Consider the following 20,196-nt stretch of genomic DNA (forward strand, 5'->3'; position numbering starts at 1 on the left):
AGCCATGCTGACGCACATCTGGAGTCCTCGAGCTACAGAGGCAGACCCAGGAGGATCCAGAGTTCAAGGCCAGCCTGAGCTACTGGAACACTTGGTCGGTGTTTATTTTCAGTTTTGTTTTGTTTCTTTTTGAGACAAGTCTATGTGGCCCTGCCTGGCCTCAAATTCACAGAGCTCTGCCTGCCTTCTCTTCCACAGCACTGGGATTAAAAGTCTGCACTGCAGGTATGCTCCGCACAAAACCTTTAGTTTGGTTTTGCTAAAATGAACAAAAACAAAACTAAAAATCCCAGGCCAGGCAGTGGTAATCCCACACCTGTAATCCCAGCACTCTGGGAGGCAGAGGCAGGCAGATTTCTGAGTTCCAGGCTAGCCTGGTCTACAGAGTGAGTTCCAGGACAGCCAGGGCTACACAGAGAAACCCTGTATCCAAAAAACGAAATCCAAAAAAACAAAAAACACAAAAAAACAAAAAAACAAAAAAAAAAAAAACAACTAAAAATCCCAAGCCCTGTTCAGAAAGGCCCCTGGCAGACGAGGGCCTGCCAGCAGATGGGTGGACAGACGAGATTCCTGGTCACACGATGGGTGGATCATTACTCAGCCATGAGAAACAACGGAGCCCTGATTCCTACGTATGTGTGAGTAGGCCTTGACGCTATTATAGGGAGGGAAAGTCCCAGCACAGCGGCCCACACAAACCCTACTTTCTCCATCACCATCTGACACACTAAATCCTTCCCTCCTCCAACTGGCCTCTGGCATTTCTATTTATCCCTAGTTTCCCATTTTATTCCTGGTGCCTGACAGACAGTCCGGCACACAGTGAGTGTTCGATACATGTTTGCTAAAGCAGAGAACTTGTCAGCATTTGCCAGTTTGTTGCCTGATCAAGGCCCCACCCTCCTGTTGCTCCATGACTTGGTTTCTCTGACTGTTCATTCCGAGGGAGAGGAAGGGCAGAGGGTCTGAGGATGTGAGGCATGGGCTGCATTGGGCCAGGGTCCTTTGCGGGAGGGGCTTTCAGTGAGGACGGCTTGGGGTGGAGCCTTGGGGTGGAGCCTGGGCAGGGTAAGAAGGATGGTCCGACTGGTAACTCCAGGAAGTGAGGAACAGCTAGAGGCTGTGTTCCGGAAACACCCGCCCTAAACCTCACAGTGCTGTGACCCCACTATAGCCCCAAGCCTTTCTCAGGGTGAGTTTTCAAGAACAGATACCATGTCCTGGTCTGACATACTTCAGTTAACAAGGCAATTAGCCAGAAGCAAAACTACAGAAGTCAAAAAGCAAGGTTTAGAGACTTGTTTTAGTTTTAGTTTTTGCGGATGGTGCTGTCTTCAAGCTGAGTTTTATAGCCTGAACGATACTTCCATCATGGAGTCAGCCGTGCTAAGGCTTAGGGCCCTGATACAACAGGGCTCAACCGAAATACCTGTGATCTGCAAAGTCAGTCTGTCCCCCCAGATCCCAAATTCCCCATGGCTCTCAAAGCCCCAAATACTTCCTTCCACCCACATCTTTCTTTCTCTCTTTCTCTCTTTCTCTCTTTCTCTCTCTCTCTCTCTCTCTCTCTCTCTCTCTCTCTCTCTCTCTCTTTCCTTTCCTTTCCTTTCCTTCCTTCCTTCCTTCCTTCCTTCCTTCCTTCCTTCCTTCCTTCCTTCCTTTCTTTCTTTCTTTCTTTCTTTCTTTCTTTCTTTCTTTCTTTCTTTCTTTCTTTCTTTCTTTTTTAGGTTTTTTCGAGACAGGGTTTCTCTGTGTAGCCCTGGCTGTCCTGGAACTCACTCTGTAAACCAGGCTGGCCTCCAACTCAGAAATCTGCCTGCCTCTGCCTCTGCCTCCCAAGTGCTGGAATTAAAGGTGTGCACCACCACAGCCTGGCTTCATTTTTTTTTTAACATTTTTTCTTTTTTTTTTTTTATTGCATATAACCTTCATTTACATTTTAAATGTTAAAATCTTTCCCTGTTTCTCCCCTCCCCCAAAACCCCCAACCGCTCCTCCCACCCCTGCCTCCAAGTATATGCCCCTCTACCCAACCCACACCCACCTCCCTCCCACTTCGATTTCCCTTTGTTGGGGCATCTATTGAGCCTTCACAGGGCCAAGGACCTCTTCTCCCACTGATGCCCAACAAGGCATTCCTCTGCCACATTTTTGGCTGGAACCATGTGCACCCTTGGTTGATGGTTTTAGTCCCTGGGAGTCTTGGGGCGTCTGGGTGGCCGACATCATTATTGTTCCCATGGGGCTTCTTTCTTTCTTTCTTTCTTTTTTAAAAGATTCATTTATTTATTTTTGTGAGTACACTGTAGCTGTCTTCAGACGCACCAGAAAAGGGCATCGGATCCCATTACAGATGGTTGTGAGCCACCATGTGGTTGCTAGGAATTGAACTCAAGACCTCCGGAAGAGCAGTCAGTGCGCTTAACTGTTGTGCCATCTCTCCAGCTCCCCTCTTCATATTTCAGTGCCCCACCACTGGTCTTCTCCCTCCCAACCCCCCCTCCGGCCACTCCCTTTTTCTGAACACTCTGAGCCAATCGGTGAACTGCCCCAGTGACTGCATTCTCCATGGCTGATGGCCATTTCGGGCAGATCTCTGCAGTTCCTGGTGGCACTACACCAGCCTCTACTGGCATCTGAGATGGCAGCCCCACCCCTCTGTCCTGCTGCCCTCTGCTGGTTCTCCTCACTGGGGTCAGCTCACCTGACTTTGTTCTGGGGAGTGCATTATCTACATGGTGTCCAGCTCCGCGGGGTCTCCAGAATGGTTCAGTCACTTTGGGGCTGCACAGTGCCCTTATAACATCTGAGGAACTCTAAGTGCAAGAGGAGAAAAGGTGTCTCATGACCCCAGAATGTGTCTCAGACCATCATTAACTCACTCATTCATTCATTCACTTACGATGACAGCAGGTTTTGCATATGTATGAGCATATGCATATGATTAAGTCAGGAGAGTCAGCATATCCCCCTCCTCAATCGCTCCACAACACTGTGTGGTGAGAGCACGCTTTCCTGCTGCTTTGAAAGATATTATGCGAGATTCTGACTACAGGCACCACAGTGCCCCCTAACCCGCCCCTCCTGTTGGCTCCGGCTGCTCACACCCACCCAGGCGGCAGCCGCCGGCAGTCCTCCTCTTCACAGCGAGTCAGTGAGGTCATGCTTGCCTCTGCACCTGGCTTGTCCCACGACACACAACGGGCGACCTCTGGGTTGTGCCACCTTGCTGCAGATGACAGCATTTCCTGTTTGTTTCAGGGCTGAATAGTGCTCTGTTGCGCCTGTTCGTCACGGTTTCTGTATCTGTTCCCCTCACCCCTCCGCTCCCGCAGGGTGTCTAGGCGTCCCCGCGGATGCTTCTGGAGAGCAGAGCTGCAGGGAGCAGGGGCCCGGATGCTCCCACCTCTTCCCAGCACACCGAGTTCACAGCCGGTGGCTCTGGACTCCGGAGCTGAGGCCTGTTCACCTGGCTTTCATCTCACAGGAGAGGGATGTCTGTGTAGAACTGACCCCAGGTCCGAGGGCCAGGCCTGCACCCTCTACTCAACTACTCCCTGGCAGCCGCTCACTTCTTGTCTTAGTTTTTTCACTGGTGGGGCTGGAACCCAGGACCTCGCCCCCTACTGGTGGACTACGACAATGCCTCTAATGCCGAGCCATGCTTCCCGACCACTTTTAAGTCTTTATTTTGAGAGACCATCTTATGGAGTTTCGCATGCTGCCCGATCTTCCCGCCTCTGACTCCCCATTGGTGTATTTTGGCAGTAACTGCACGACTGTGAATACACGTGAACCTGAGTCGCGGAGAGCAAATGTCCAGCACTCACTTAGGACGTATCTTCTGTCCAGTGAGACGTGCTCTGGGGTTGTGGTTTCAAGGATTAAAAAGTGGCCAGAGCGGTGGAGCGCTGTAATTCCAGTATGCCGGGGGTTGAGAGCAGGAGCATCAGGAGTTCGAGATCATCCTCGACTGTATAAGACGTTTCCCAAAGATTCAAGCCCAGTAGGATCCTCCCTCTCCCAGGGGACCCAGAGGTAACAGGGATAGTTATATCCACTAAGCGGACTGCAGAGCCCAGGGCAGGTTGAGTAAGTACTGTCATGGCTACGGCACTGGGCAGTGCTTGGTACTCAGTCCTGGGTACTTGGTGTCTACCCCACAGTCACAAACAAATGCAGGCCAAAGGCTGGTATTGGTCATGTGACCAATACTAGTGATGGTTTGTTCTGCAATCTGTTACTGTACCAGCTGAAGCCTGAGCTGATTCCAGTCCCATCCTGGCTGTTCCAGTTAGTAGAAGTCTTGGTTCGCACCACCCTCGTTTTGAATGAGCAGTTGGGGCGAAACCCTGTGTTACATGTTTCCTATTAATAAGGAAATCCAGACATGGCAAAAAAAATTATCTTGCATATGTATTTTTTGTTTTGTTTTTAAAGATTTATTTTTATTATTTTTAAATTAAACTTATGTGTGACTTTGTGTACATGAGCACATGATTGCAGCGCCCAGGGAAGCCAGAAGAGCGCGTCAGGGCGTCAGGTCTCCCTAGAACTGAGCTTACAGGGGCCTGGGAGCTGCTTGGCATGGGCGCTGGGATCTGAACTTGGGTCCTCTACAACAGAAGGACATGTTGTTAAGCTCCGAGCCATCTCTCCACCCCTGTGTGTATTTTAATAACGCTGTTTCCTAAGATTTGCGTTGTAATTCTACAAGTGATTTTTAGTTATTTAATTCTGTAGTGATGGGAATGGACTCCTAGATTCCGGCTGTTGGCAGGCGCTCCACCACCAAGCCCCGCCCCTCCCCTCACTGGGGATTCTAGGCAGATGCACCACTCCTTAGCCACACCCTCAGCACCTGTAGTTTAACGCTTTGTTGGGTTGTCAAGTGGCATGCTCCAGCAAGGGAAGGCTCTAGAGCTGTCTTTTTTGGCGGTGGTGGCGCACGCCTGTAATCCCAGCACTCTGGGAGGCAGAGGCAGGAGGATTTCTGAGTTCGAGGACAGCCTGGTCTACAGAGTGAGTTCCAGGACAGCCAGGGCTACACAGAGAAACCCTGTCTCAAAAAAACCAAATCCAAAAAACAACAAAAAAAAAAAAAAACAAAAAAAAATTATTTATTAGCCAGGCGGTGGTGGCACACGCCTGTAATCCCAGCACTCTGGGAGGCAGAGGCAGGCAGATTTCTGAGTTCGAGGCCAGCCTGGTCTACAGGGTGAGTTCACGGACAGCCAGGGCTACACAGAAAAACCCTGTCTCGAAAAAAACAACAAAAAAAAATATTTATTATATGTAAGTACACTGTTGTTGTCTTCAGACACACAGGAAGAAGGTGTCAGATCTCATTACAGATGGTTGTGAGCCACGATGTGGTTGCTGGGATTTGAACTCAGGACCTTTGGAAGAACAGTCGGTGCTCTTACCTGCTGAGCCATCTCTCCAGCCCCAGAACTGTCTTTTTGTCTTTGTTTTGGGTCTAGCTATGTCACCCTGACTGGCCTGGGAATTGTGGCAATCCTCCTGGCTCCAACTCCCATGTGTTGGAATTATAGGTGCACCCACGCCCCAGCCCGGCTCCCAGATCTGTCTTTTAAAGTACTTCAGATGAGGGCCTGGGCAGTGGGCCTGTGGGTAAAGCACCTGCTGAACACGTGAGTGTAAGAGTCCTGGTCATTTGTACGTGTGTAGAAGCTGGTCATGGTGACCTTTAACCCCACTGCTGAAAGGTGGAAAGGCAGCTTCCCTGGCCACCCAGCCAAGCTGAAACGACAAGCACTTGTCCAGGGCCAGAGGGAAAGCCTGTCTCAAGAAAATAAAGAGAGGCTGGAGAGATGGCCCAGCGGACTGGGCACCTGCCACCGAGCCTGCTGTCCTTAATTCAATCCTAGAAACCCAGGGAAGAAGGAAAGAACAAGTCCTGATGTGTGTGTGTGTGTGTGTGTGTGTGTGTGTGTGTGATCTGTCTTCCACACAAGCGCACACAGATCAGCACACCTGTACATACATGTGCACACATGCAACCACCCCACACAGAGCCATATACTATATAAACTATATAAACTATATACTATGTAAACATATATATACACATATATAAACATATACTATATACTATATAAACACCAAAATAAAGAAATACATAAATATATAGATAATAAGGTAATGAAGAGGAGATGAACTTTAGTCCCTCTGTTGCCCTTCCTGCATTCCAAGGGCCCAACAGCCACATGGGGCCAGAGACCTCTCCACAGTACATGCAAATGTTTGTGCATTTGCATGTGACATCATCCCCAAAGTGTCTCGGGCCTGGCTAACAGAAGGTGGTATGTATACGTATACACTACTCACCTGATTTCCAAGTTCTGGCAATCATGTTTCCAAACTGGCCCCACAGGCCTGCCAAGGAATCTCTGACAGTGTCCCAAACGTAGTGGCTTACACAGTGGTGACTCATCACTCCCGGGACACCTGTGCAGACCAGGATCTGCAAGGTGCTTCTCTGCTGGCCTCATTTCATCACATATCTGTGGTCAGGGTGCAGTTGGGGTAGGCAGGGTGACCAAGAGGATTATTTGCTCACCCAGTAGGTGACCTGCCTGGCACAGGTGTCAATGACGTCTGTCCTTGCATCGTAATGCAGCCACTAGAACCCCAGGAAGGAACGTTCTAACGAGCAGCCTCTGTGCACACAGCATGTGTGCAGCTTCTGCTCATCTCCTGCTTAAAGCACATCCTGTGAGCCCAGCCCAGCATCTCACGGGGATACCCCACAAGCATAAGGTTCTGTGGGTGTGCATGCAGAGAGAGAGAGAGGACCAGGATCTGTGGGAGCTAATGTTATACCCAGTTTATGAGACCCCCAAGAGACCACCAGAGACTGAAACTCTGACGCAAGCACACAAGGGCCTTTTATTTGATTTCAGACTAGGGCCACAACCTTCACTGAACAACAGGTCAGGAATGTGACGCTTGGGTCTAGGGGCTTAGGGCTTATATAGGGAAAATGCACAAGCTGGGGCTTTTTTTTTTTTTTTTTTTTTTTTTTTTTGAGACAGGGTTTCTTTGTGTAGCCCTGGCTGACCTGGAACTCACTCTGTAGACCAGGCTGGCCTCAAACTCAGAAATCTGCCTGCCTCTGTCTCTGCCTCTGCCTCCCAAGTGCTGGGATTAAAGGTGTGCACCACCACCACTGCCTGGCGAAAGCTAGGGCTTTCAAGCCTCGGCGTTACAGGATTGGGTAAAGGGGCAAAGGAACATTAACCTTCAAACTGATAATGTTTGTGCAGACAGAGAGGAGAGACCATGCATTTAGAAAGGGGCATCTTTGACCTGGGAAGGAATAATTCATCCTGTTATTGGAGGCCAGTCTTTTCCTGTTGTTGCAAGCTGGCCACAGATGTTAAGTCTATTTTCGACTGCTGGGAATGCCAGGTGGTCTCTTTCCCAGTGCTCAAGTGTGGGGGCCTCGTCATTCCAAGGATATGAATTTTCTGCTTCCTCCAAGGACCGAAGAAAGCAGCCTTTCCCAAGGTTAGCTGCTTAAAAACTAGTTTCAAGGACAGGAAGGAATCTGTCCTACTGTTGCTTTTTGCAGTAACATGCAGAACCCTCAAGTTTTGATAATAACACCACACTGTCATAAGGATGGGGACAATCTGGTCGTGGCTCCAGGACTTGAACTCCAAATTTCCATCAAAGACAAAGCATGCTTGACCTAGGTTGATGATCCAAGTGGGATCTCCTGTGCTGGCTTCGATTCTGCGTGCAGCTAAGGATGACCATGATCAGTGTGCAGTTAAGGATCCTGTTGTTCCTACCTCCTGAGTGCCGAGATTACCAACGTGTGCCTCCACAGCCACTTTGGAGTCTTCTAAACTCATTTTCTGTGACCAGGAATGAAAAAGGCTTAGTGGATGCTTGCCATCAAACCTGACAAGCTGAGAGCAATCTCTGGAGACCAGGTGGTAGAAGGAGAAGAGAAACATCACAAGCAAATGTGGCACTTATGCGTTCCCATGAGCCCATGCTGCATTCATACAAAGTAAAAATCAAAACAAAACAAAACATAATATAAACCGATTTTCCATGACCACACTAACATTTGAAATCTTGAAGTCAGATTGGGCTGCAGCTCACCCAGAGTACAGACAGTCTTGGTTCCACTCCTAGAGCAGCAGTCAACCAACCAACCAATCTGCCAATCAATCGGCCAGGGTGTGGTGACACCCTCCTTTAATCCCAGCACCTGGGAGGCAGAAGCAGGAGGCTATCCATGAGTTCGAGGTCAGCCTGGTCTACAGAGGTCCAGAACAGCCAAAGCTACACAGAGAAACCCTGTCTCAACAAACAAACAAACAAATAAGTTAGGAGTGAGACCCTGCATGCTGACATACACTTTTGATCCCAGCACTCAAGAGGCAGAGGCAGGTGGATTTCTATGAATTTGAGGTCAGCCTGATCTACATAGTAAGTTCTAGGTCAGCCAGAGACATATAGTCTCCGTCTCAAAAAAAAAAAAAAAAAAAAAAAAAAAAAAAAAAAAAAGCAAACAAAACTGTGGCCATTGGAGGATATGGTGACACACACATTTAACCCTAGCTCTAGGGAGGCAGAGACTGGCACATCTCTGAGTTTCAAGACCAGCCTAGTTTATTTAGCAAGTTCTAGGTCAGCCAAGAACTTGCGGGTAGTCCCTCTCTCAAAAAAATAAAATAAACCCCAACAAAGCTGGTTATGATGTCCACACCTGTGATCCTAGCATGTGTGAGGTGGACCTGGGAGGAGCACTTCACAGGAAGTTTGAGGCCAGCTCAACTGACAGCTCTACCCTGTCAGAAAAGAGGAGGGCAGGCAGGAAGAGGCTAAAACCCGGCCCATTCTTCCAACCACTGTCTTTCTGTGAGGTGCAGCCTCAGAACGCTAGACGGTGCTTTGTGGATCACCAGGAAGCCCCTGAGCCTTGGTTACTTCTTTATTGGCACCAAACAAATTTTCCCAACCCCAGGTAATCACCGTTTACGATGCCACCATTTCTTAGGTGACGGCCAGGGAGTGACTTGCTGCGCACAGCTGGCTAAAGGTCTCTCTCTCTCTCCCCCATGATTAGAAATTGAACCTAGGACCTCGTGTGTTCTGGCCAAATGTTCTACCAGTGGCCCAAGGTCTTCCGATGGTGATGGGCAGATGTTGGTTGGGTTGGTCTAGGCAGACGGGACACCTCTGCACCAGCCTAGGCCATGCCTATGCACAGCCCTCTCTGGAGCCGCCTGGTCAGCCCCACACATAGTGGCTGCTTTCCCAAAGCAAGACACAAGGAGGTGGTATGTCTTTTTAAATGTTTTTGAATTGTCCTTCTTTCCCTCCCTCCTCCTTTCAAGTGTGTGTGTGTGTGTGTGTGTGTGTGTGTGGTGTATGAGTTCACCACAACACATATATGTCAGGCATTCACCTGTCTCAGCACACCACCTCCCTGTCCCCGTTCCCCCATTCCACCCCCACCTCCGTCCCTGTGGCCCTCTCCCCTCCCCATGTTCTTGTTTTGTTTCCCCTGCTCCCCAATTCCCAGGCCCTCCCTGTATCCCTTCCCCCATCCCCTGTATCGTGCACCCCCTTCCTGGTACCAGGGTCTCTCAGTTTTGTATCATCTGTGAAATGACAGTAACTGCGTCCAGGCAGGGGCTCTAGTGATCACAGAAATCAAGCCATCCCCAGGCAGATGGTTCAGTCAATGGCTGTCCCTGGAAGAGCTAGAAAATGCAGCTAGGATGCTGGCTCGCTCGCTCGCACTGGGAGTTCCAGCCCTTAGAAAGCCTGAGCTACAAAATGAGCCCTTGTTTATTTATGTTTTTAAAGATTTATTTATTTATTTATTATTTATTTATTTATTATATGTGAGCACACTGTAGCTGTCTTCAGACACTCCAGAAGAGGGCATCCAATCCCATCACAGATGGTTGTGAGCCACCATGTGGTTGCTGGGATTTGAACTCAGGACCTCCGGAAGAGCAGTCAGTGCTCTTTACCACTGAGCCATCTCTCCAGCCCCGAGTCCCTGTTTATTTCTTTTGTAGATTTTATTTTATTTATGTATTTATGTGTGTATGTATTTATTTTTGAGACAGGGTTTCTTTGTGTAGCCCTGGCAGTCCTGGAATTCACTCAAGAGATCCGCCTGCCTCTGCCTCCCAAGTGCTGGGATTAAAGGCATGTGCCACCACCGCCTGGCCTTTAACACTATTTTAAGATTTATTTATTTATTATATGTAAGTACACTGTAGCTGTCTTCAGACACACCAAAAGAGATCTTGTTACAGATGGTTATGAGCCGCCATGTGGTTGCTGGGATTTGAACTCAGGACCTTTGGAAGAGCAGTCAGTGCTCTTAACCACTGAGCGTTCTCTCCAGCCCTGCAACACTTAATAAACATAAACAATGTGTCAAATTAAAAAAGAAGCCTCAGGAAACACAATTATCAAAACCCACACAAGACACACTTTTCCTAGTGTCCGGTCGTCTACACACGAACTCCTCTGCAGACTTCTGTAAGGAAATGAGGATGTGATTAAGCAGGATTTCAAAGATCTGCAGCAGCCAGGACAGGACCAGAACTGTCAGAGAGTCCAGGGATAGAGTTGCTGGTGTTGGTCACGTGACTGGGGCGGTGGCCTCCGTCCAGCCTGCATCCGAGGCTGTGCTTTGGTGCTAAGTAGCACGTGCGCTTCTAACCAGACCACGCCTACTCATTCTGCTCCGTCGCCTGTGGTCCGGGTGCGGCTCGGTGGATCCAGCTCACCTCTGCACCTCCGAGTCCCCTGGGAGCTGGGGAACCCATTCATCCCGGGCTCTCAGCTCCAGGGCTTGGGCGGGGCTTCGCTCCTCTCCCTGGGAGCTTCCTCTCTCAGGGATTTCTTGGGTTTCTTCAGAGCGTGGAGGCTGAGTAGTAAGACTGGTCCTCACAGAACAAGGCTTGGCTTGGCATCGCGTTGCCCACAATAACTTCAGACTTACAACGTAGGAGAGGTTGACGCTGAACTCATTAATCCTCCCACCTGACTTCTGTGCTGAGATTACAGGCGTGTGCCTCACAGCCCGGACCGACTTTTATGACTTCTACTGAATCCGAAGGGTCACAGGAGCCTTGGGTTCAAGGTGCCAAGATGTAATTAATGCTCATCTCCAGGAAGGGCCGGGTCTTGAAGACATGCAGAAGAGGCAATACAGACTGTACAGCCTGCCTGCCTTAAGAGCAGAAAGGCTACCCAGGCAAGAGACAACCTCACTTGTCGGGAACAAGTCAGCCTTTTGCCTTATGTCTAATCCATTGATCTCATTGGAGGCCTAGAACAGTCTGACACCAGCTAAAATATGGGCAGGTGGCACCCTTGTGGTGAGTCTGCCTCTGTGAACTAGGGGTGGGGGCTGGGGGCTCAGGAGAGCTTCCGGGCAGTTAATAAGTAGCTACGTTGGTCTCTTGGCCAGAACTGAAGGAGAATGCCCCAGCTGTGTCATTTTGTCATTGGGATAGGGAGCTGTGTTCCTGGGTGTGTGCCCCGCCCCGCCCCCCCCCCCCTGGTACTCTGCCCTGGTGAGCTACCCCATCCTGCTCCATTTCCTTCCTGAGTAGCTGGTGACTTTTAGAGTTCTTATTGTGTTATTTGTTTGCGTGCCCATCTCCATGGGGGTATGCCCCTGTGTGTAAGTGCCCACCGGAGGCCAGAAGAGAGTCAGATCCCCTGGCGCTATACAGGTCAGTGGGAACACCAGGGTGTGGCTGCTGGGAACCAAACTCCAATCTTCCAGAGCAGCAAGCACTTGTGACCACTGTGCTGTCTCCACTGCCACCCTCAGCCCCACCACTCTCAGTTTTTATTGGAAATGTAGCTGTCCCCAGCTCCAAAAAGCCCCCAGTCTTCCACCTGCCTTATTTTCCCCCACAATTTGGTATTTTCAGCCACAAGCTACAGACCCACATACCACACGTTGCTTCTTCCATCTTGAGTCCAGGCCCCGTTAGGCAGTCAGGCTGGCCTTGAACTTACAAACTCCTGGCCTCAGTCTCCCAGATGCCCCAGTTGCAGGCGTGTCCCTCCAGAGCATCACTGATGCAGTGCTAATATGTTATATTATTACAGGATCTGGAGAGATGGCTCAGTGGATAACAGCACGTATTGCGTACTTCTCCTGCAAAGAGGGCCCGAGTTTGGCTCGCAGCACCCGTATTTCACACCGATCTGGAACTCCAGCTCCAGGGAACCCGGCAACCACTGGCTTCTGGCTTCCAAAGGTACCTGTGCTCACATGCACACACGTATGCATAATTTGGAAAATAAAAAAAAATGTCTTTTTAAGATTACTATCAAGGAGCTCACCAGGCAGCTCTGGCTGGCCTTGAACTTGCAGGGACCCTCTGCATTACAAGGCGTGGGACACTTAGCAAAAATATAATCCTCGCTTTTCTGCTTTTGTCATTTGAGAGATGGATGTCATTTATACCCAACACACGGCTCTGTACAGAGCCAGAGTCACACCAACACCCTCTTTCCTTCAGCTCTCTAGGTCCTGCTGACCACAGGCCCTCTGCACTGGCCGCTTCCCCATGCCTGTGTCATGTCTCCAGTCAGCCACAGTTCTGACTCCAAAGGTTATCTTTTCCTAGATGCCCCGGCCTAAAACTGTCCAGGTGCACAGACCAGCCCACTCAGCCGCACCTGGTCTTCCTCCACTATCATTGTGTGGTGCCAATTTGTGTGATTGCCAGGTGTCGTCTTTCTTTATCACCATTGTGCTGCTGCTGTAGCCGAAGAAATTTAAATCTAGTGAGGGTTTTCTTTTCTTTTCTTTTTTTTTTTTTTTTGGTTTATTTTTGTTTACTTGAATTTGTGTTGGTTATGTACACATGAGTGCAGGCGTTCAAGAGGCCAGAAGAGGGCGCCAGACTCTTGGGGCTGGAGTCACAGGCAGTTAAGAGACATGTTGAATGGACACTCGGAACTGAACTTGGCTTCTTGGCAAGAACAATACCTGCTTTTTACCTGTGGAATCATCTCTCCAGCCTCACTGGTGGGGTTTTTGTTTTAAAGTAGGGACTCATGTAGCCCAGGCAGGCCTAGAACTTTATGGAGCAGAGGATGACCTTGATCCTTCTGCCGCTACCTCCTCGCTGGACAGTTTTTGAGCTTTTGAGACCAAGTCCTACTCCAGACCTCTGCCTGGTATGGAATTTACTAAGTAACCTAGGGTGGCCTGGAATTTGCAGGGATCCTCCTGCCTCAGTCTTTCTGGGCTGCTGTCCAATTCATTATCATTTCTTCTCCCAGTCTGTCCGAGAGCCCTGTGCCAAGCACATAGCAGGTGCTCTGCAGAGCGTGCGCCGGGTGCACAGTGAACAGGGAGAAGAAGGGAGGGAGGGAGGTGAAAGTTTAGTATAACAGGTTTTGGGGAACCAAGGGCTAAGAAAAAAGGGGGGCTGAAGGCAGAGGGGGCAGGGATGGGTGGCCCAGGAGGCAGGAGACGGACGGCTGAGCCAGGAATTGGGGCGTCCTGTTCTCCCACTTGAGTCGCCTACGCACCCTTTTCTTTTGGGCTGGGCCTTGATGGAGACACTGCAGGAAAAGGAAAGGAGGGGGAGGGGGAGAGGACACGGGAAGGGGGACACGGGGACGGGGAGGGGGCGTGCCTAACTGGCAGGGCGGGTTTGGCTGGTCGGGTCAGGGAGAGGCGGGAAGGTGCTAAGACAATTCCTGAGTAGAGGGAGAGTTAGCACCTCGATCACTTGTCCCAAGACACTCCTCCCCGCCCCTGAAGAAGCCACACCCACATCTGGAACAGGCCAAGCCTGTCTCATCTCTGGCACACAGGAAATTCCTCTCCCTCAGGCCTATGGATCCAGACCTGGCCTTTCCTGCTCAGATTCAGGAATCCAAACCCCGGACTTCCTCCCTCAGTCTAGACCCAGGCACCATACTCAAGCTGACTAACTCAGCTCCTAGTTAATCCATGGGCGTCCTTACCTCTCCTGCTCTCTGCCCACCGGCCCACCTCCTCCTAGCTCCTCTGTAGCCAGGCAGCCTACTCAGACCCAGGTTCTCTTGTTCTGAGCGTCTCTTTCAGTGTCCACCAGCCCTGGGCCAGGCCAGCCCTCTTGAGTAGTGGCTCCTGCCGGCCTTCTGCGGCCTTGAGCCCTACGCCTCGAAGCTCGCTCGCTCGGGGAAGCAGGGCTGGGTGTGAGCGGTATGGAGCAATCAGGGTGGAGAGCAAGTGGGGTTTCTGCTACACCACCCACCCACCCACCCCAAGATGGACTGGCTGATTAGAGGAAGGACAGGAGGATGAGGTGGGGAGGGCCAGCTTGGGGTGTCAGCTGCCTGCCTCTTACCCCACCCGACGGATGCGAGGTCGTCATTTCCTCCCGGAAGGGACCGTGCAGTAGCTGTGGAGACAGTGGAATTCCCGCTCCCGGAACTTGCCCTTTCCTCTTCCATTTCCTCCATTGCTGAGTGTGCGTTCTCATCTGTCTGGGTCCTGGAGCTCCAGCTGCATCCCCCAGATCCAGGACCCAGACTCATCCCTGCCCCACTCCCCACCCCCACCCCACTCAGGTTCCTCCTCCCTGACTCAGGATTGGGGCCCCAGCCTCGCCCTCTGGGGGAGCCCCGCCTCTCACACACTGAGCTCCCCTGGTATTTTTGGCAATTACTGGATTTTAATGGAAAGGCTGGGCTCTCTGGAGGTGACAATGGCCTGATTCTTTGGATACATGACCTCATGACCCAGTGACCTCCCTCTCCCACGTGTGAACTCCATCCGCAAAGTGGCGTAATGCAGTGCTGGGGAAAGGGTCTGACACTGAGGGCTGGGTCAGGGCTGCCACCCCCTGTGTGTGTCACTAGGGATGGGTATGTCTCAGGAGCTGCCCCACCAGGGCCCTGGATGACATCCTTCCCCAAGGCTCCCCTCTGTGGCTGCAGGGGTACCCCTCCCAAAGTCTCTGCAGCCTTTGCCCCCGCAGGTCCATCGTCTCAGGTGTCTGCTAAGCCAGCCTGTTTGCAGTTTCCCTCTGCAGGCCGGCTGTCTACACACTGATAGGTAGACACAGCACGGATACGGTGCACATGTGTACAGGCATCCAGCTGTTATCCTTCTACTCAGCATCCATCTCCAAGTGTTGCCGTGTGTGTGTGTGTGTGTGTGTGTGTGTGTGTGTATTCACCTGTGTGGACAGCTTCACGAAGAGTCAGCAATCAACCATCTGCAATTCTGTGTGTGTGTGTGTGTATGTGTGTGTGTGTATGTGTGTGTGTGTATGTGTGTGTGTGTGTGTGTGTGTGTGTGTGTGCATGTGTGTTTCACCTGTGTGGGCAGCTTCATGTAGAGTCAGCAATCAACCATCTGCAACTCTGTGTGTGTGTGTGTGTGGTCACCTGTGTCAACTTCAGCTGTCTTTTGCTCAGGAGCATCTACCTTTTTTGGAGACAGACAGAGTCTCTGTCACTATGACTTGGGGCTCAAGGTAAGACTGGGCTGTCTGGTCAGTAAGCCCCGGGCGTCTTATCTCCGTGCCGGGGCTGCAGACACTGCCAACCCTGACTTTTTACCTGGGTTCTGAGCGTCCAAATTCAGGTCTTCATGTTTGCCCAGCAAAAGTACTTTACAAACCGAGCTACTTCCTCGCTGATCCATCACACAGCTTTTTTTTTTTTAGTTTTGTAAAAGATGTATTTATTAGCTGGGCAGTTGTGGACCACACCTTTAAAGCCAAGACCCCAAGGCAGCAACTGGCAGATCTCTGTGAGTTCGAGGCCAGCCTGGTCCACAGAGCGAGTTCCAGGACAGCCAAGACTACACAGAGAAACTCTGTCATGAAAGTGTTTTTATTTTATTTTCTGTCTAAGAGTATTTTACCTGCATGTGAGTCTGTGTACCCCGGATGTGCCTGGCATCCTCAGGGGTGTGAAGAGAGCATGGGAATCCCTGGAGCTAGAGTTGCTGGTAGTTGTGAACTACCCTGTCAGTGCTGAGAAGTGGGTCACTTCAAGAGCAGCTGGTGCTCTGAACTGCCGAGTCATTTCTCTTCAGCTCCTCAGCACATAACGTTTAAAACTTCATGACCCCCTTTGAGACAGAGCCTCGTTCTGTACAGCCAAAACTGACTTCAAAGTCAAGAGCCTCCTGCTCCGGCCTCCTGCTCCTCCACACTCCGGAGGAACCACAGATGTGCAGCACCATACCATGTTTCTAATTCCTTTTTTAAAATATTTCATTTTGGGGCTCAGTTGTCTATGTGTGATTTGGGGCGTGTTTGTGCATACCTCTGGAGGCCAGAAGGGGGCGTCAGATCCCCTGGAGCTGGAGTTAAAGGCTGTGAGCCACCTGACAGGTGTTGGGACCTGAACTCAGGTCCTCTGCAAGACCAGGTGAATGCCTCCCTCCCTGCCTGCCTTCCTTCTTCCTTTTTAAATGCAGGGTTTCTGTGTGTGGCCCTGGAACTGGCTATGTAGACAGTAGACGGGATGATCTCAGACTCACAGTGACCCGCCTATCGCTGACGTCTGAGTGCTGGATTGAAAGTGCACCGCCACACCTGGCTGTCTGTGCTCTTAGCCAGTGAGCTGCCTCCGAAGCAGCACCACATCTTTTTTCTTAAAGAGAACGGAGGTTGGAGAAAAAGCTCAGTGGTTAGCGCCCATACTGCTCTCACTGAGCCCTGGATGTCAGTCCCCAGCCCCAGCGCCAGCATGTAGCAGCTCACCACCGCGTCTGCAGTTCCAGAGGGTCTAATGGTCTCTTCCAGCCTCCTTGGGTACCTCCTGCACTCTGCCTATATGGAACACTGGGCATGCACATACATATAACTTAAAGATAAAATAAAAATCTTTAAAAAGTATTTCTGAAAATTGAAAAGAGATAGGTGAAATTAATTTTGGAAATGTAATTTGTTTAATCCAAGGTATCTTGGATTAAATCATCTCAACATGCAAGCCATACCAAATGTAGCCAGGTATTTGACAAGTCTTGTGTTTTCAATTCCAGTGTCCAATTTTCAGTGGTTTAATTGGCATGTAATCTCATCAAGGCATTCTGCTATCTATGTTATTTACAAGGAATACAACTGAATGTTTTTACTTTCTTAGATGCATGGACTTCAGTTCCAGGCTTAAATATTCAGATTGGCCCAAAGCTGTGTCTACTTACCCGACTTTCTGTGGGCCTCCCCAAAGATGAATTGTAGGGGACAATAGGTGACTGAATAAGGGATATATCAGTTTGGGTAGATAGGTGGGTTATGAAGTGGATGGGATGAGCTGACGGATGGATAGATGGATAAGTTGTAGAGACGGATGGATAGCTGTATGTATGTGGGTGGTTGAACTGATAAATTGAAAGATAGATATCTAGGGCTGGAGAGACAGCTAATCAGTTAAGAGCACTTTTTGCTCTTCCAGAGGACCCAGGTTCAATTCCCAGCACCCACATGATGATTCACAAACCCAGACCTAGGGAGTCTGATGCTTTCTTCTGGCTTACTTGGGCACCAGGCATAGACGTGATGCCCAGATATATACACGGGCAAAACACCCATGCACATAAAAAAATTAAAGATCAATATCTAAATGAATGATGGTAGATCAATGGTTGGGGCTGTGATTAGGTGGATTAGTGCAAAGACGAACAGGTAGATAGATGGATGGCAGGAGAGCGGATGTGTGGATGGATAGATGAATGATGTATAGGTGGATGGATAGATGGAAGACTTGTGTGTGAATGGGTGAATGGAGTGGTAGGTGTGTACATGGGTGGGTAGGTGAGGGGTGGATATGTGAGTGAGTAGATTGGTGGACACTGAATGGTGAACGGATGTATGAATGAGTAGATGGATGGATGAGAATATGTGGATATCAGTTGAATGGGTTGATGAATGAATAGATGATTAGATAGGTGGGTGGGTTCATTGGTTAATAAATAACTTGGTGGATGGATGGATGGATGGGAAGATAGATGGGTAGGTAAGTCAGTGAATAGATGAATGGATTTATTGATAAGTGGTTGAGTAAATGAATGGGTGAATGGGCTTGGTGAGTATATTGGTGGATAGATGAAACGGGCACGTGAGTAGAGAGATATGTCAGGGTAGGTAGATGAGTGGGCGGATAAATGGATATATTGGTGGGTGGCTGCATATATAGATCAGTAAGTGGATGGTGGTTGAATGGGTGGGTGGGTGGATGGGTGGGTGGGAGGGTGGGTGGGAGGGTGGGTGGGTGGGAGGGTGGGTGGGTGGATGGGTGGGTGGGAGGGTGGGTGGGTGGTTGGATGGGTGGGTGGGTGGTGGGTGGTTGGATGGGTGGGTGGGTGGTGGGTGGTTGGATGGGTGGGTGGGTGGATATCTGAAAGTGACCATGGACAGGTGGATGGTGAGTGGGTAGATGGGTGGAAATCTGTGTGAATAGGTGTGTAGGTGTGTGGATTGGTTTCACTGATGGATTCAAGGATGGACTGATAAAATGAGTGAGTAGATGGGTGTATCCGTGGATGGCATGAATGAATGGTGGATGGGTAGGTGGCTATGTGGATGGGTGAGTGGATGAATGGATGAGTAGATGGATTGAAGAGTTTATAAATTTATGATTGGATGGGTGGGGAGCCGGGTGGATAGATGGAGGGGTAGAGGGTAGGTGTGTAAATATGTAGATGAATGAATGAATGAATTGGAAGATATATGAATGAATGTATCAATATGTTGGTGGATGGATGGGTCATGGATGAATGGGTGGACCGGTAGATGAGTGAGTGAATGAGCGGGTGGGTGCTTGTGTGGATGTTGATGGATGGGCAGATGGGTGAGGGTGGGTGAGTGGATCCATAGATGGGCAGACGTGTACGTAGATGATCGTGTGGATGGGTAGGCGGGTGGACGATGAGTGGGAGGAGTAGAAGAACAGGTGAATGGGTGTGTGTGTGAGTGGGTGGATTTATGAATGGATGAATGAATGATTAGATGGATGGATGTTAGTCAACTTCCATTAATATAAGAAAATTCTGGAGGCAGGCAGTTTAAAAAAAAAAACAAAAAACAAAAAACGGTTGGTTTGAGCTCCCAGATCTGGAAGGATCAGGTCTAAACAGACTCATGCATGCGGTTTCATGCCTGCATCTCTCACTTCAGGTGTGTGTGCACAGAGCTCTTTGTCCTGTTGATGTGTCTTCCTCTCCCAAAGCCACCTGGGTGGGAGGGGGAGCCTCCACCTCGGTGACCTAATCACTTCCCAAAGGCCCCACCCCTCTACACTTCTTGGTTGGATTAAGTTTCCAGCCTCCTAATACCAGCAACAAAAGGCTTTGGGGCTTGAACTCTTCAAGAGAAGAAATTGTATTCGCACCAAAGCAGACTGCACGATGGAGGTGTTTCTCCAGCCAGGTGGTGTGGGGCCCCTTCCTCCGCCACTGTCTTCCCTGTGCCCAGGGGCCCTCAACTGCCGCCACGTCTGCCTGCACAGTGGCCTCCATCAGCGACCCTCCCATCTGTCACTGCCTGAGATGTTCCTCAGTGTCCCTCAGGCTCCGAATCTGCTCTCTCTGTCTTCCACTCGCTCGGAGGCTCAATTAGTCCCTGCATCAATACCCTGTCACTTGACAGTGGGTGGCTCTGCTGGGCAGCAGGCCTACAGCACTCTGATCACTTCCTTGGGAAGCGAGAGCTGGCACCCATGGGGACAGGCCTGTCCTGGTGAGGTAGTTAATAAACGAAGCATTTAGGAAAAGTGTCCCTGCCTCTGGGTGTCCCACCGCCTCTGTCCCTCTCTCGGTCTCTCCCTGTTTCTCAGCGTCTCTGTGTGCTTCTGCCTCTCTGTCTCTATCGCACTGTCTCTGTATCTCTGTATCCCTCATCTGGATCCTGCTCTTCCCCAGCATGGCCAGTGCTCAGCACGGCTGCGACGGCGGCGGCGGCACGGGCACCTGCACTGGGACAGGAGCTGCTCGGCAAAACTTGCCAAATAAAGAGAAGAAAGGAATGTGTGAGTCGCTGCCCTGAGGCGGGTAGCCAGGCTGGCCACTCGGGGTACAGGCCGGAAGTCCCCACTGCTGGCCCTGGACTCTGGTCGTGTGGAGCCTCCACCCTCGCCCTGGGAGGGCACCAGCCTCTCCCTCCCTGCCGCCGGCAGGAGGCGTGGGCAGCAGCTGGGAGAACCGGC

The sequence above is a fragment of the Apodemus sylvaticus genome, chromosome 1 (genome assembly GCF_947179515.1).
Source record: "Apodemus sylvaticus chromosome 1, mApoSyl1.1, whole genome shotgun sequence".
Classification (NCBI taxonomy): domain Eukaryota; kingdom Metazoa; phylum Chordata; class Mammalia; order Rodentia; family Muridae; genus Apodemus; species Apodemus sylvaticus.